The following is a 12,354-nucleotide window of genomic DNA, read 5'->3' on the forward strand; positions in this document are numbered from 1 at the left end:
ATCGGAAGACTAAAAGGGGGGCCCAGCCCGGCCTCCTCTGGTATCTGGTATCTGACCGGCGCGGATGGGCCCGGGCTTCACCCGAGCGCGTCCTGCGCCTCTGAAGAAAGGCAGCTCTTTTCAGAGTGCAGCACGGGCAAACTGGGCTCCTCCTCCTTTGCAGTCATACAAACTGGGACACAGAGTCCCACCATCGAGTCTTTTGATTTTAATACTGTTTTGGTACTGCATAAATACTTTTCATAGTACCCTAAGTTAAGTCTGTCTGCTCTGTGCCATAGATACCAAGTGGTTGAGCTCAGTGTTATTTAGTGACTTTTAGAGTTCACCCCAACAAGGATTGTTATTATTACTCAAGGTGGGTAGTCACCCCCCTCTACTAATAATCCCAGGTTCTTGCAATTGCTTTTAAGCAAACTGAGACACAAGAGGTACAGTGAAAGATAAACCAAATTTCAATTAAAATACAGGTGTTAGTAGTACCCGTTTCAATGTTGTTATAGCTATTGTAAGGTTGCATTAGCCCTACTGAAATTCCAAACCATGTCCTGCACATCACTAGCTGATCTCTGCAGGATGGCATTAACCACTCAGCTGTCTTACCTGATAAGGGAATCTACCAATCGTATCTCACTTGTACAAGGGGAGGTAGCTTATATAGCAACCTTAAGAGTAAAAAATAGAAATCCCAGAGTATTTACGGTGAGCAACTTTGCTTGTCTCTTTCGTACAGCCATAAAACTGATCCCTGGTGACATGTTTTGTAAATAATCAACAGGTGCAATAATGAAGCTGCGAAAAGACAAAGAAGGTGGTTAGGCTGGTGTTAATGAAGACGTTATGAGATATATGTATGAACTTTAGACTCATCAAACATATAAAAACAGATTCTCTGCACTGATCTGAGCCAGAACAACTGATCATGATCCCTGCCCAGGCTGAGACTTGACTCTGGGCCTGCCTTTTTGCCCCATTCCACCTTAAAGCCTGTTTATCATGGTCAGGGAGATTCACTTGGCAGATTTACTTGCAGTCATCTCACCTATCATGAGAGGTGCTCAATTTTTCAATTAAATTGTGCCACGGCCCGAAACTGTTCAGAATCCAGAGGCTAGTACCCCTAAATGTTGGTGCGCTGAATATCAAGGCTGGTAGTCTTAACTTCACCTCATGCCTCTTTAACCACTACCATATATTCTCTGCCCTCGTATCACACTTTTGCAGGATCCTGTTTTCTCCCTTACTGATGGTTTTTCCATCCTTTGTCTTTCCAATTTGTGTTTTATCCCTCTCCTGATCTCAGTAAATGTCTGATGCATAGAAATAAGCGTGTCTCCCCACAAATCAGTGGTGGTGCCTCCACCAACAATGTCCTGCTCAAATTAAGCACTGACCAAAAGTATATAGACTTTGCCACCGGCCACACACATGCACCTGTTATGAGCCACACACAAAGCCCCTCAACCATTAGCATGCCCCTAAATAGAAATGCATCCTCCCCTTGCCCTACACAGATGACATACATACACTGGCAACACACACATACAAACTCTGTAGTTAGACAATACACATTTTGAGCTCAGAGAATCAGGAGCACTGGAACTAAGGGTGATGCATTATCCCCAGACATGGGGAAAGTTCAGAAAGAGAAGAGAAAACGGGGAGGAATTTGCATTGGTTTGCTTCTCACACACCATTAACTGTTTGTTCAAATGCAGTGAAATATCAGTGGTAGTTAAGGAGAACCCAGAGAACACCCTTTAACAAACCACTGCAAATTTTGTTTTCATTTATATCAGTCATTTAGTTCGCTTACCAATGTGTGTCACTTCAGATGGGTTCCTAAGGAACGTGAATAAGGTTACATATGAAAGGCAACACAGTAAAAAAATATATTGCTGCTTTTTAAAGTTTACAAATATAAACACAAATAAGGTCCATTTGAGCTTGTTAATTGTGGGCTGCGGTGGAGGCAATTTTCGAGGTAGGGTGAGAAAACAAATCAATACAGATGTATTTTACCTTTGAGTGTAAACATGGTTAAATCTACTTAGGTGCATGGTGATGCACTATTAAACCACATTTTCACAAACAAGCGTCTACTGTTTCATCCATCTACTTCCCTCAATCAAACCCAAGCTCCCCTTTAATTGTTTGTCCTTTTGCTGCACTCCCTCGTTCAGTAGCTACAAGATTTGTTAGAAAGCTTATAGGCCTATAGGTTTAGTGAGCTGATGCCCCATTACCTCCTCGTCCTGTCTTCCCGTCCCATTCCTTAACAGTGGGCAGCTAGTCTGCTCCACAGAAACTTACTACCTAGCAGAGCTTTTCGCACTTCCCCCAATATGGGGCCACCATCAGGTGACGATAAAGGGGGAAGTGTGTCACAGAACATCCTGTTCTTTTTTTTCTGCCTTCGCAGTTTACTTCGTTTCCTAGCAGGAGCTAATGGGGTAACATTTTCTATCTTTTTTTTGATGTGTTGTGGCGGCCTGCTTTAGTAGCTGCCTTTTTCTTTACTTGCATATTGTGCTTTTCCTGGGGAGTCTGTCACTGACGCAGTCCGCTCTAGCGGCCGCTTGTGCCATTTTTTCCACCACTCTAACCTGTGTTGCACAGCTTGCTTTAGGGACTGTTTCTCTCCATGCCGGTCCCGCTGCGCCCTGATTTAGCAGGCGGGAATTCTTCAGCGGTGTTTCATGCGGCGTGCTGAGTCCGCAAGTATTCTCGGATTCCCTGGGGATTTTTTGGGGGCGGCCGGCCGCTTTTTCCGCGTCCGCCCCCTTTTCCTGGTCCTGCGGGAGGTCAGGACCTCGGGACTTTGATTCTTTAAATGCGGGTCCTTTTTTCTTGGTTCTCGTCCTCTGTGAGTGCCTGTTTGGTCCTCTGTGTTAAGCGTGGTGTGTGTCCTTTGGTGCATTGCTGCCATGGACCAGAGTGCCTCTTCTTCCACTCCTCCTATGGATGCCCTGCGCCTCCTTATTAATTAGGCGGTTGCTGCTGCCTTCTGGGCTCGGGAGACTGCTGGCCCTCCTGTCAAGGTGCCTCGTGGGTCTGTCGCTCCACCTGACGCTCCTGATGACGATTTGGGCCCTGAGGAGGAGGAATGTGTGCGTGGGCGATTTGTTCAGGGTGCTGAGCTCTCTGACTTGTTCGACCATGTGCGTGATAATTTGGGGTTCGCTCCTACTGTGTCTGATGTCCTGGATGATGACTTTTTTACACAATATCACCAGCCGACTCCTGAGTCCTTCCCCTTGCATGGTGCTGTGCTCAAGGTGCTGGATCATGAATGGAAGGAGGTGGATAAATCCACCTTCCCTCGCTTTTTGTGTCGAAGCGTTGTCCTTTGGAAGGGTTTGCTGCTGAATTTCCCCGGTCCGTCAAAGTGGACGATTTGATGACTGGTCTTTCCTCACAGGGTTTGGTTCTGTCTGATGACGCCCTTCCTTCTGACGCTGTGGATAAACGTGTAGAAGGGGCGGTGAATCGTTCCTACGCTGGTTCCAACTTTTCTGTCAGGGCGACGACCTATTCCAATTACATGGTCCAGTCCCTACTTAAGGATTTCCAGGCCCTGGCTCTTCTTTTCTTGGATGGGGAGGATGCCTCCTCTCTCTTGGCCCTCATGGAGTTGCAGGTGGCTATTTGTCTGACATTTCTTTTGACAATTTGAGTGACGCTGCGACTGCTTCTGGTGCTTCGATTGATGCACTGCTTCATATCTGTATGCGTTCCTGGAAGGCTGAGTCTTCTCAGAAGACAGTTCTGCTTTGGTTGCCCTTTGTGGGGTCTGAGGTGTTCGGGCCCAGCTGGAGGACATGGTCAATCAGTCAGCAGAGAACCGCCAGCTTGAGGTTCCTGTCCGCCCTTCTTCTCAGGGGCGTGGGTTTGGGTACCGCCATGCCATTGGGCCTTTTGCTTGGAGTGCTTTGCAGCCCTTTTGTGGTAGGGGTCGTGGCCGGGGGACCCCTGGAGGTGCCAAGTCCAGAGCCCCTGCCGGTGGTGCTGCCCCCACTCCTTCCACTGCGCAATGACTGTCTGCCTTTTCCGGTTAGGGGTCGCCTTCGTTTTTTTCTATACCAGTGGTTGGCGGTTCCGGATGCCTGGGCGGTGCAGACTGTTTCCGATGGTTATCGGATCGAGTTCTACTCTCCTCTCCTCTCCCCCGGTCATCCGGGTGACACCCCTGCCCAGTCATCCTCTGCAGCAGGAGGCCTTGCTGGAGGGTGTGCGCCTTCTGTTGGAGAAAGCGGATATTGTGGAGGTTTCTCCTCTGGAAAGGGGCAATGGTTGTTATTTGATCCTCTTCCTGGACTCCAAGAAGGATACGTCGGATCTGCTCCCTGTCTTGGATCTCAAGAGGGTCAATCTTTTCATACCCAGACGTACATCAAGATGGTGACTTTGCTGTCCATCCTGCATCTTTTGCTTCTGGAGAGCTTCCTTGCATCCCTGGACCTGATGGATGCCTATCTGCACGTCCCTATCCATCCTGTGGATCAGCAGTATATCCGGTTTACTGTTGGTTCCCGGCACTTCCAGCTTGGGGTGCTTCCTTTCGGCCTTTCATTGGCGCCACAGGTTTTCACAAAGCTCTTGGCCCTTCTGGTGGGTATTCTCTATTCCAGATGTCTTCAGGTTTTTCCCTATCTGGATGATTAATTGATTGTTTCTCCTTCTATTTCTCAGACTCTGTTGGATGTGGACCGGGTGTGTCATCTTCTGGGGTCCTATGGGTTCCTCATTAATCACCGGAAGTCCTCCCTGCTGCCCTCCCAGACTCTGTAGTTCCTGCTGGCTTTGTTCTGCATGGATCTGGGGATGGTGTTCCTTTCCTAGGAGCGACAGTTGACTTTGTTCCGTCACCTTTCTTGGGTTCTGTCCCAGTCCCTGGTGTCCGCCCGGCTCTGGTTTCGGAGTCAAGGGGAGATGGCTTCCACTCTGCATCTCCTCCCTTGGGCCCAGCTGCATTTGTATCCCCTTCTGCATTATGTCCTGCACCATTGGGATCCTGCCTCTCTAGACTACGATGTTCTGATTCCCGTCTCTGTGGGGATTCGGGCTGCTCTCCAGTGGTGGTTGTCCCCTCAGTCTCTTTCCCAGGGGTTTGACCTTCTTCCTCCTTCGACTGTGGTTGTGTTGTCCACCGATGCCAGTGCCATGGGTTGGGGTGCTGTCCTGGGTGCTTCCAAGGCTCAGGGTTGTGGTCCCATTTTGAGTCTCTCCAGTCCTCAAACTGGAAGGAGTTGAGGGCAGTTTGATTTGCTCTTCTGTAGTTTGCTCCTCTCTTTCGGGGCCATGCTGTCTCAGTTCAGACCGACAACCAGGTTGCTCGGGCTTATGTCAATCGTCAGGGGGGCATGTGCCAGTCTCTGTTTCTCCTTTCCAAGGTGACCGGTCTTTGGGCCGAGCGGAATCTCTTGTCTCTGACAGCTGTTTATCTTCCAAGAAAGGCGAATGGGCCTGCGGACTCTTTGAGCAGGGTGTTCCCTTCCTCTGTGACTATGTGTCTGTCCCTGGCTATGTTCGATCATATATTCCTCCGATTCTGCCTTCCATGGCTGGATCTCTTTGCCTCGGAGGACTCTGCCCTTCTTCCTCAGTTTTGCTGCCTCGTTCCCTCCTGGTTGGCCTGGGCGATCAACGCTTTCTCAATTCCATGGTCACTGGGGCTCCTGTTTACCTTTCCTCCGTTTGCTTTGATTCCCCAGGTCCTCCGGAAGATTCGGTTGAACCACGCAGAGGTTCTTCTGGTGGTGCCAAAGTGGTCCCGTCAGCCTTGGTTTCCCCTGATTCTGACCTTGTCTGTGTGCCCCCATTGGCAGTTTCCCCTGTGTCCCTCCCCTCTGCAGGCTCCTCTTCTCAGGGTGGCCTTCCTGCGCCACCTCCGGCTGGGGGTTTGGCACTTGAAAGGTTGAGTTTGTTGGGTCAGAGTTGCTCTGATGAGTTTGCCCAGTGCATCCAGTTGTCTCGGTGCCCTTCCACCTTGAAGTCCTATGACCGTCATTGAAAGAACTTCTCGTCCTGGTGTCTTGGGATGGGTCTCTCTTCTTCCTCCTGTGAGGCTGCTGGACTGGCGGAATGGGTTTGTCCTGAGGCTTGCTGTCTCTTCGCTCTGAGCGCAGTGGGCTGCCATTATTGCATTTCGGGGTTCCTCTGTGTCTTCTGTCTCCCCTTTGGTGGCTCGCCTTTTGCTGAATTTTTTGATTCTGCGGCCTGTCTCTCACTCTCTTGTGCCGGCCTGGGATCTTCCTCTGGTTCTCCAGGCCTTGACGGGCCCCCTTTCAAACCTTTTGTCTCGGTGGACCTTAAGTTCCTTTGTGTTAAGGTTCTTTTTCCGATGGCCATTACTTCTGGGTGGCGGGTTGGTGAGCTTGGTGCTTTGATGGCTTCGCCCCCTTTTTTTGCATTTCTGCTCTGACATGGTCATTCTCCGTCCCGGTCAGTTTTTTCTGCCCAGGGTTTTATCCTCTTCCACTGTCAGGAGGTTATTGTTCTCCCTGTTTTTTTCCGGACCCTGCTCCCCCAGAGGAGTTGGTTCTCCATTCTTTGGATGTGATGAGGGCTCTCCGCATCTATTTGGAATGGACCTGTGGTTTCCAGAAGGTTAATTCCTTGTTTGTCACCTACAGCCTCTCTGGGAGGGGTCTTCGTCCTTCCTTGTCCGCCATGACTCGTTGGGTCAAGGGTGCTGTAGTTTCGGCCTACGAGTCCGCCCACTGTCCTCTCCCTTCTTCGGTTCAGGGTCGGTCGACCAGGGGAGTCTCCTCCTCCTGGGTCATGTTCCAAAAATTTTTTAAGAATTGTTATGGTATTTATGTGTTAAGGTTATGACGTATTTTTCATGTGCTCTGAATTGCTCAAGAAATACTTTCACTGATAAAATGATGATTTTGCAGAATTACAAATTTTCTATGTAAGTATTGTGTATAAGAACTTGATGTTGGGGGTGAGTCGGAGAATTTCCTGAGCTTTCCTATGGTGCTAGGTATTCTGCCTGATTTTCTTATGATTTTGCTGCTCATTTGAGACTTTGAATATTTTATGATTTTCACATAATCTGTTTAAATTTGCATCCAAGAGCCGTCATGGGTCCCAGTACTGTTTAATTTCAATATTTGTGATAAATCCCTTTAAGTTTGATCTTCTGGGAGGTGCCTTTACACCAGGACACATTGCTGCATGAATTTGAGGTTTAACACCATCAGTTCAGAAACAAACAATATGCCGATCTGGTATGTATATTGTTGCATTCATTCAAATATGGGCGTGTACCCTGCTGCCAATAGAACAAGTTTAACAGATTTTAATACCTTAAAGTAAGATTGTTTGGGTCCCATGTATGAATGGTTAGTGGTTTTCCACCTCATACACGAGCAAACCTTCCCAATACCATGAAACACAGCACGTTCTTTCTTACAAAAATAAAAACTGAGTACAACCGATCAAACAATCACCTTGCTTCCTAGAGTCCTCACGATAAAACTAGTCTTATGTTAGAAGCGCATACTAAGTGATACACTTTAGATACCCACAATGTGAACCATTTTGTCCATAGGTAATTAGGAATTAACACTAATTGAAAAAGATACACTCATCATGTATGCAATAATATGCATGTACAACTGTCATTCTTTTTTGTATTTTCAGAAAAAGACATAATGTCCAAAAAGTAAGAGAGAACTTCTGAAACCAGAAAAATATCCTGTAACCTAAAAGAGAGATCCGAAAACCCCAGTCTGTGGTCCTGATGAAAGCCAATGACCCAAGAGGGCGCAAGTATGGCTAAAACATGTTGACCATATTATCTTTTTTTAAATGGATGTTTGTGATACCCTAATATTTCCCAATGCACATTGTGCACCTCTTTTAACCTTGCCACTATCTCAAGTTAAATTAAAAAATTGTTTAGGGCTAATAGGCAATTTTAAGTCGGTTTTATGGAACAGATCCCACTAATGTCTCCGACACAAGAGACATGTCCTCCTGGTGGAGGACAGACCCAATGATGTCACTTTCAGTCACTAATATGTTAGGGACTGAAAGTTATATCCAACCACTGACTGAACATCACTATTGAGGGTCCTACTAAGAAACCAATTGGATATGCTCAATTTCATATTGCTCTCTTCCACTCTCCTTGATTTTGTGTTGCGTTAAAAGAGAAGGTGAGTGGAACGCGTTTAAGCTTCTCCCTCCCTCATTGATCGCTAGGTCGAGCCTAGACAGCGCTTGTGCTGTCAGGTGATCTATTGTATGTAGTTTGTTGTGTCTGACTCCTCCCACGATTTGGATTGGGTTTTGTGTGTGTCATTTAAAAATCGTAGTCTGCAAATGGCTGATGGTTGTTGTAGGTCCCACCTTTTCTCACAAGTTTACTCCCATGGAGTATTGCCGCAGGAATGAGCAGCGACAAGCACGCTGCTGCAAGACTTTATCTTCTTATTTCTCCTTTTAGACACCATCCTTTCAACGTACTAACATCAAGAAGATATAGGCAATTTAAAGAAAATATAGAAAATCAGAAAAACTCTTTAATTACCTTTGAACATATCTTGAGCCTCATCCTTGCAGGCAGAGTCTAACAAAGGGGCAGCTGAGACAGGAACTTCTCTTTCTCTTTTCGCAGGCAGAAGGGAGGAGTGAAGCAACTTTTCAGTGGTGTCAGATGTCAGACGCAAAGCTGCGCCTCATTTCAAGGGATCTTGTCAGCCAGGAGATGCTTGTGCTGCTAGAGTGCTTGTGCTGCCATGCAGTGGACTAGAGCTGCTGGGGAATATTCAGGCTCCCCGCATGTCAGATGGGGAGGGAGCACCCCGAGGCTTGTGTGTCACCGATTATGAGGAAGCAGTGCTGAGGCTGTTCAACCCATCAGAGCGCAGCCCACACAGGGGTCATCCTTCTGTGTCACCTTAGGCTTTGAAACTGATGACATAGTTGGGAGCATAAACCGTCCTCCTTTCCTGTATAGGGTGAGTCAGCAGTCAAAGAACTGGCGAGCGAGCAGCTTTGAATTTTCTTTAACTGCCAACACACGCTATATCGGAAATGATGGGAAATGTAGTTTTATACTCCCAAGTATGTCCTCAGTTTCAAAGAATCATTCAGAGTCACTCGTTCTCCTACCAGTGCAGGTTCTCTCCTTCTCCTGGAGAGGTGACTAGAGCCAGTGAGGAGATCACATCCTCAGAATGACTAGAACTCTCCCCAGCTTCGCCACTGTTTCCTCACCATGGTAAGTGGGGGGGTCATAAACGTGTAAGCGTGTGCAGGGCTGGCCCTAGGCATGTGCAAAGTGTGCACCTGCACAGGGCCGCCAAACCCCAGGGGCCGCCACGACGAGGATCGGATCGGAAGGATCACTGTGGTGATTAGTGCGCTTTACAGATACTGTTTGACTGAGGCGCCATTTTTGACAACTGGCAGCGTTTTGTCCTGACTGCTTGTGCAGAAGCCCCCAGAGAGCCTGCGTGCCACCCCCCGGCGCGGCCCCTGACTCCAGGTGCTGCTCCATGACGCAGAGGATTCCTTGAACCCCGGACTTGCTGTTTGGCCCCAAACACCCTCCAGGCGCTGCCCCGGGCCCGACCTGGCTTCTTGGCACTCGGGCAGGCGGCGTGTCTCCTCTCGTGCCAAGGACAGCCCGCGTTGTACACAAACACCCAGACGGATACTTGTACGCACGCAGCGCGTGTTGTGACCACAAACAGCGCCTCGACGGGTCGAGTATAAGTACCCTAGAGGCCGCAGGCTGCCCGGAGGTCGGCGGGTTTGTTGTACGCCCAGAGGCCGCGTCACAGCGGGCCTCGGCTGATGGTTACACCTGCCACCGGGGGAGGTTTACACCCAACAAGCAGAGCTTTGAGGAGTCAACAGGCCCATGACCCTCGAAATATGAAACAAACAGAAAGTTTGCCCCAACTTGTGATGCCGGAGGGCTCGCCGCCTCCCGGGGAAAGAGAGTGACTCGATGCATGTGATCTTGCGCCCAGGCGCTGCGAGGGAAGGGTTTGGCCTGGTCCTCTTCCCACATGCACACCTGCTCAGATTGTCCTACAAACAGTGTGCACAATGGCAAATATTTAGGATAACAAGGGTTTAAGACATTACAGCGCTTTATTTGTATGTGACTTGCCAAAAGCGTCAACTCGTAACCGGACAATCTTGCACTCGTCAAGTGTTGAGTCTTTGTATGATTTAAGAGAGTGTCAACTGCATGTGGAACCATTACCGTAAGCATATTATCCATGACCAATCCTGCAGATTGTCGAATGGACACCGCAGCTGCCGCTGTCGCTCTTAGACAACTCGGCAACGCTCTAGCCACTGGGTCCAAGGTCGAGGAAAAATATGCACATGGACGCTGCTTACCGCCAAATTGCTGCGTCAAAACACTCAACGCACAACCCTCTCTCTCGTGAACGTATAGTGTAAACGGCTTACTGTAGTCAGGAGTACCTAACACAGGAGCCGAACACAACGCATCGCGCAAGTCAGAAAAACTTTTCTGACACTCTTCAGTCCATGGCAAAGGAGTTGGAACATGCTTGCACGTGAGGGCTACCTATGGTTTCGCTAGCAATGAAAAATTTGGAATCCATTGCCTGCAGTATGACGTGATACCTAGAAAGGCACGCACATCTCTCTGAGTTGTTGGCACAGTCATTCGAGCGATCGCTGCAATTCTCTCTGGGGTCAACCTTCTTCCCTCCTTTGACAATAAGTGACCTAGATAGGTTACTTCTTGACAACAATATTGCAGTTTAGAAGGTGACACCTTATGATGTATGTCGCAGAGATGCTGCAACAGCGATACCGTAGCAGTTTTGCAGATCTCTTTTGTGTCAGCAGCCACCAACAAGTCATCAACATATTGGATCAAGGCCGCACCAGCCGGTAACACAAACGCATCGAGTTGACTCTTCAGGGCTTGGCTGTATATCGATGGACTCTCACAGTAGCCCTGAGGAGCGCGTTTAAACCTAAAGTTGCGACCACCTAATGAGAAACCGAATAGATCTCTGCTTTCCTCAGCAATCAGAATGCTAAAGAAAGCATTCTTCAGATCGATCACTGAGAACCAAGAAGCAGAAGCTGGAATCAGAGTCAGTAAGGCCGTAATATCAGGCACCACAGGAAATTGTGGAATCACAATTTTGTTCACCTCCCGTAAATCAATAACAAAACGGTAAACAGGAGGCTTGGATGGATCAGTGCGTTTCAAGATAGGTAACACAGGACTATTACACACGTTTCCCCGAGTTTCCTCGATAACATCTTTCTGGATCAAATCATAGATGATCGCTAACAACGCTCGCTCACCATCAAGGGAGATACGATACTGGGGAACACGTGGCAATCGCACATTCGATTTCAGTTGAACAACATAAGGAGAGATGTCAAGCAGGCCCACGTCATTGGGACCTGTTGCCCACAAAGATGCAGGAAGAGAACTCAATTCCGGTGGGAGCTTATCAGTTGACAAGTACATAGGAGAGATCACTCTCTGACCCAAAGTAAGCTCCACTCCCGCAGGAGAACAGTACAAGGTCGCATATAACCGTTTCAGCAAATCCAGGCCCAAAAGATTCTCACCACAACCAGTAGTCAAATTCAAAGGAGCTTTCAGCTCACGAGGCCCAATTGTAAGGGGCAAAGGGCTAGAAACCGGATTGCTAACATGGGCGCCAGAGAATCCAACGGAAACATTCGTTAAGCCAGACAATGGTGCGCCAGGGAGTTTCGAATGCATGATGGAACTTTACGCTGCACCAGTGTCCAACAGAAAAGGCTCAACTACGCCCGATGTGGCAACTGCGACATAAGGCCCTCTCTGATCAACCGGAACTGATACTACTCCCACTCTTTGTCTGTGGCTGTCCTAATAGTTACCGTCATCAATATCATGCTCGATGTAATAATCATCCACATGATACTGTGCAGATCTACCTGATGATGAACCACGCTGATCAAAGCAATTATTGGAATCAGACGAATTATTAGAACGCTCATTTTGATTCTGAGTAACACCACGACCTCTACCTTGCGAAGCCTGTTGAGGACCACTACGACCTCCTCTAGCTGAACCACCACTATTTCGGTTGCGCAAAACCGGACAATCAAACTTCAAATGGCCTTCACCTCTACAGTATGCGCATTGATTATAACCGAGCATAGATCTCTGCGTGGAAGAGTCATTCCGCGACTGTGACCTAGCAGATTGTGATTGTGATTGTGATTGCGGTCTATTCCGCTGCTGAGAATCATTTTGATTTGAGTGCGGAGGATACGCTTGCTGTGACAGAACTTTTGTTTTGAGATCTTTTGTTTTCTTATCTGCACGATCATTTT

Source organism: Lissotriton vulgaris, chromosome 5, assembly GCF_964263255.1.
Source record: "Lissotriton vulgaris chromosome 5, aLisVul1.2, whole genome shotgun sequence".
Taxonomy (NCBI): Eukaryota; Metazoa; Chordata; class Amphibia; order Caudata; family Salamandridae; genus Lissotriton; species Lissotriton vulgaris.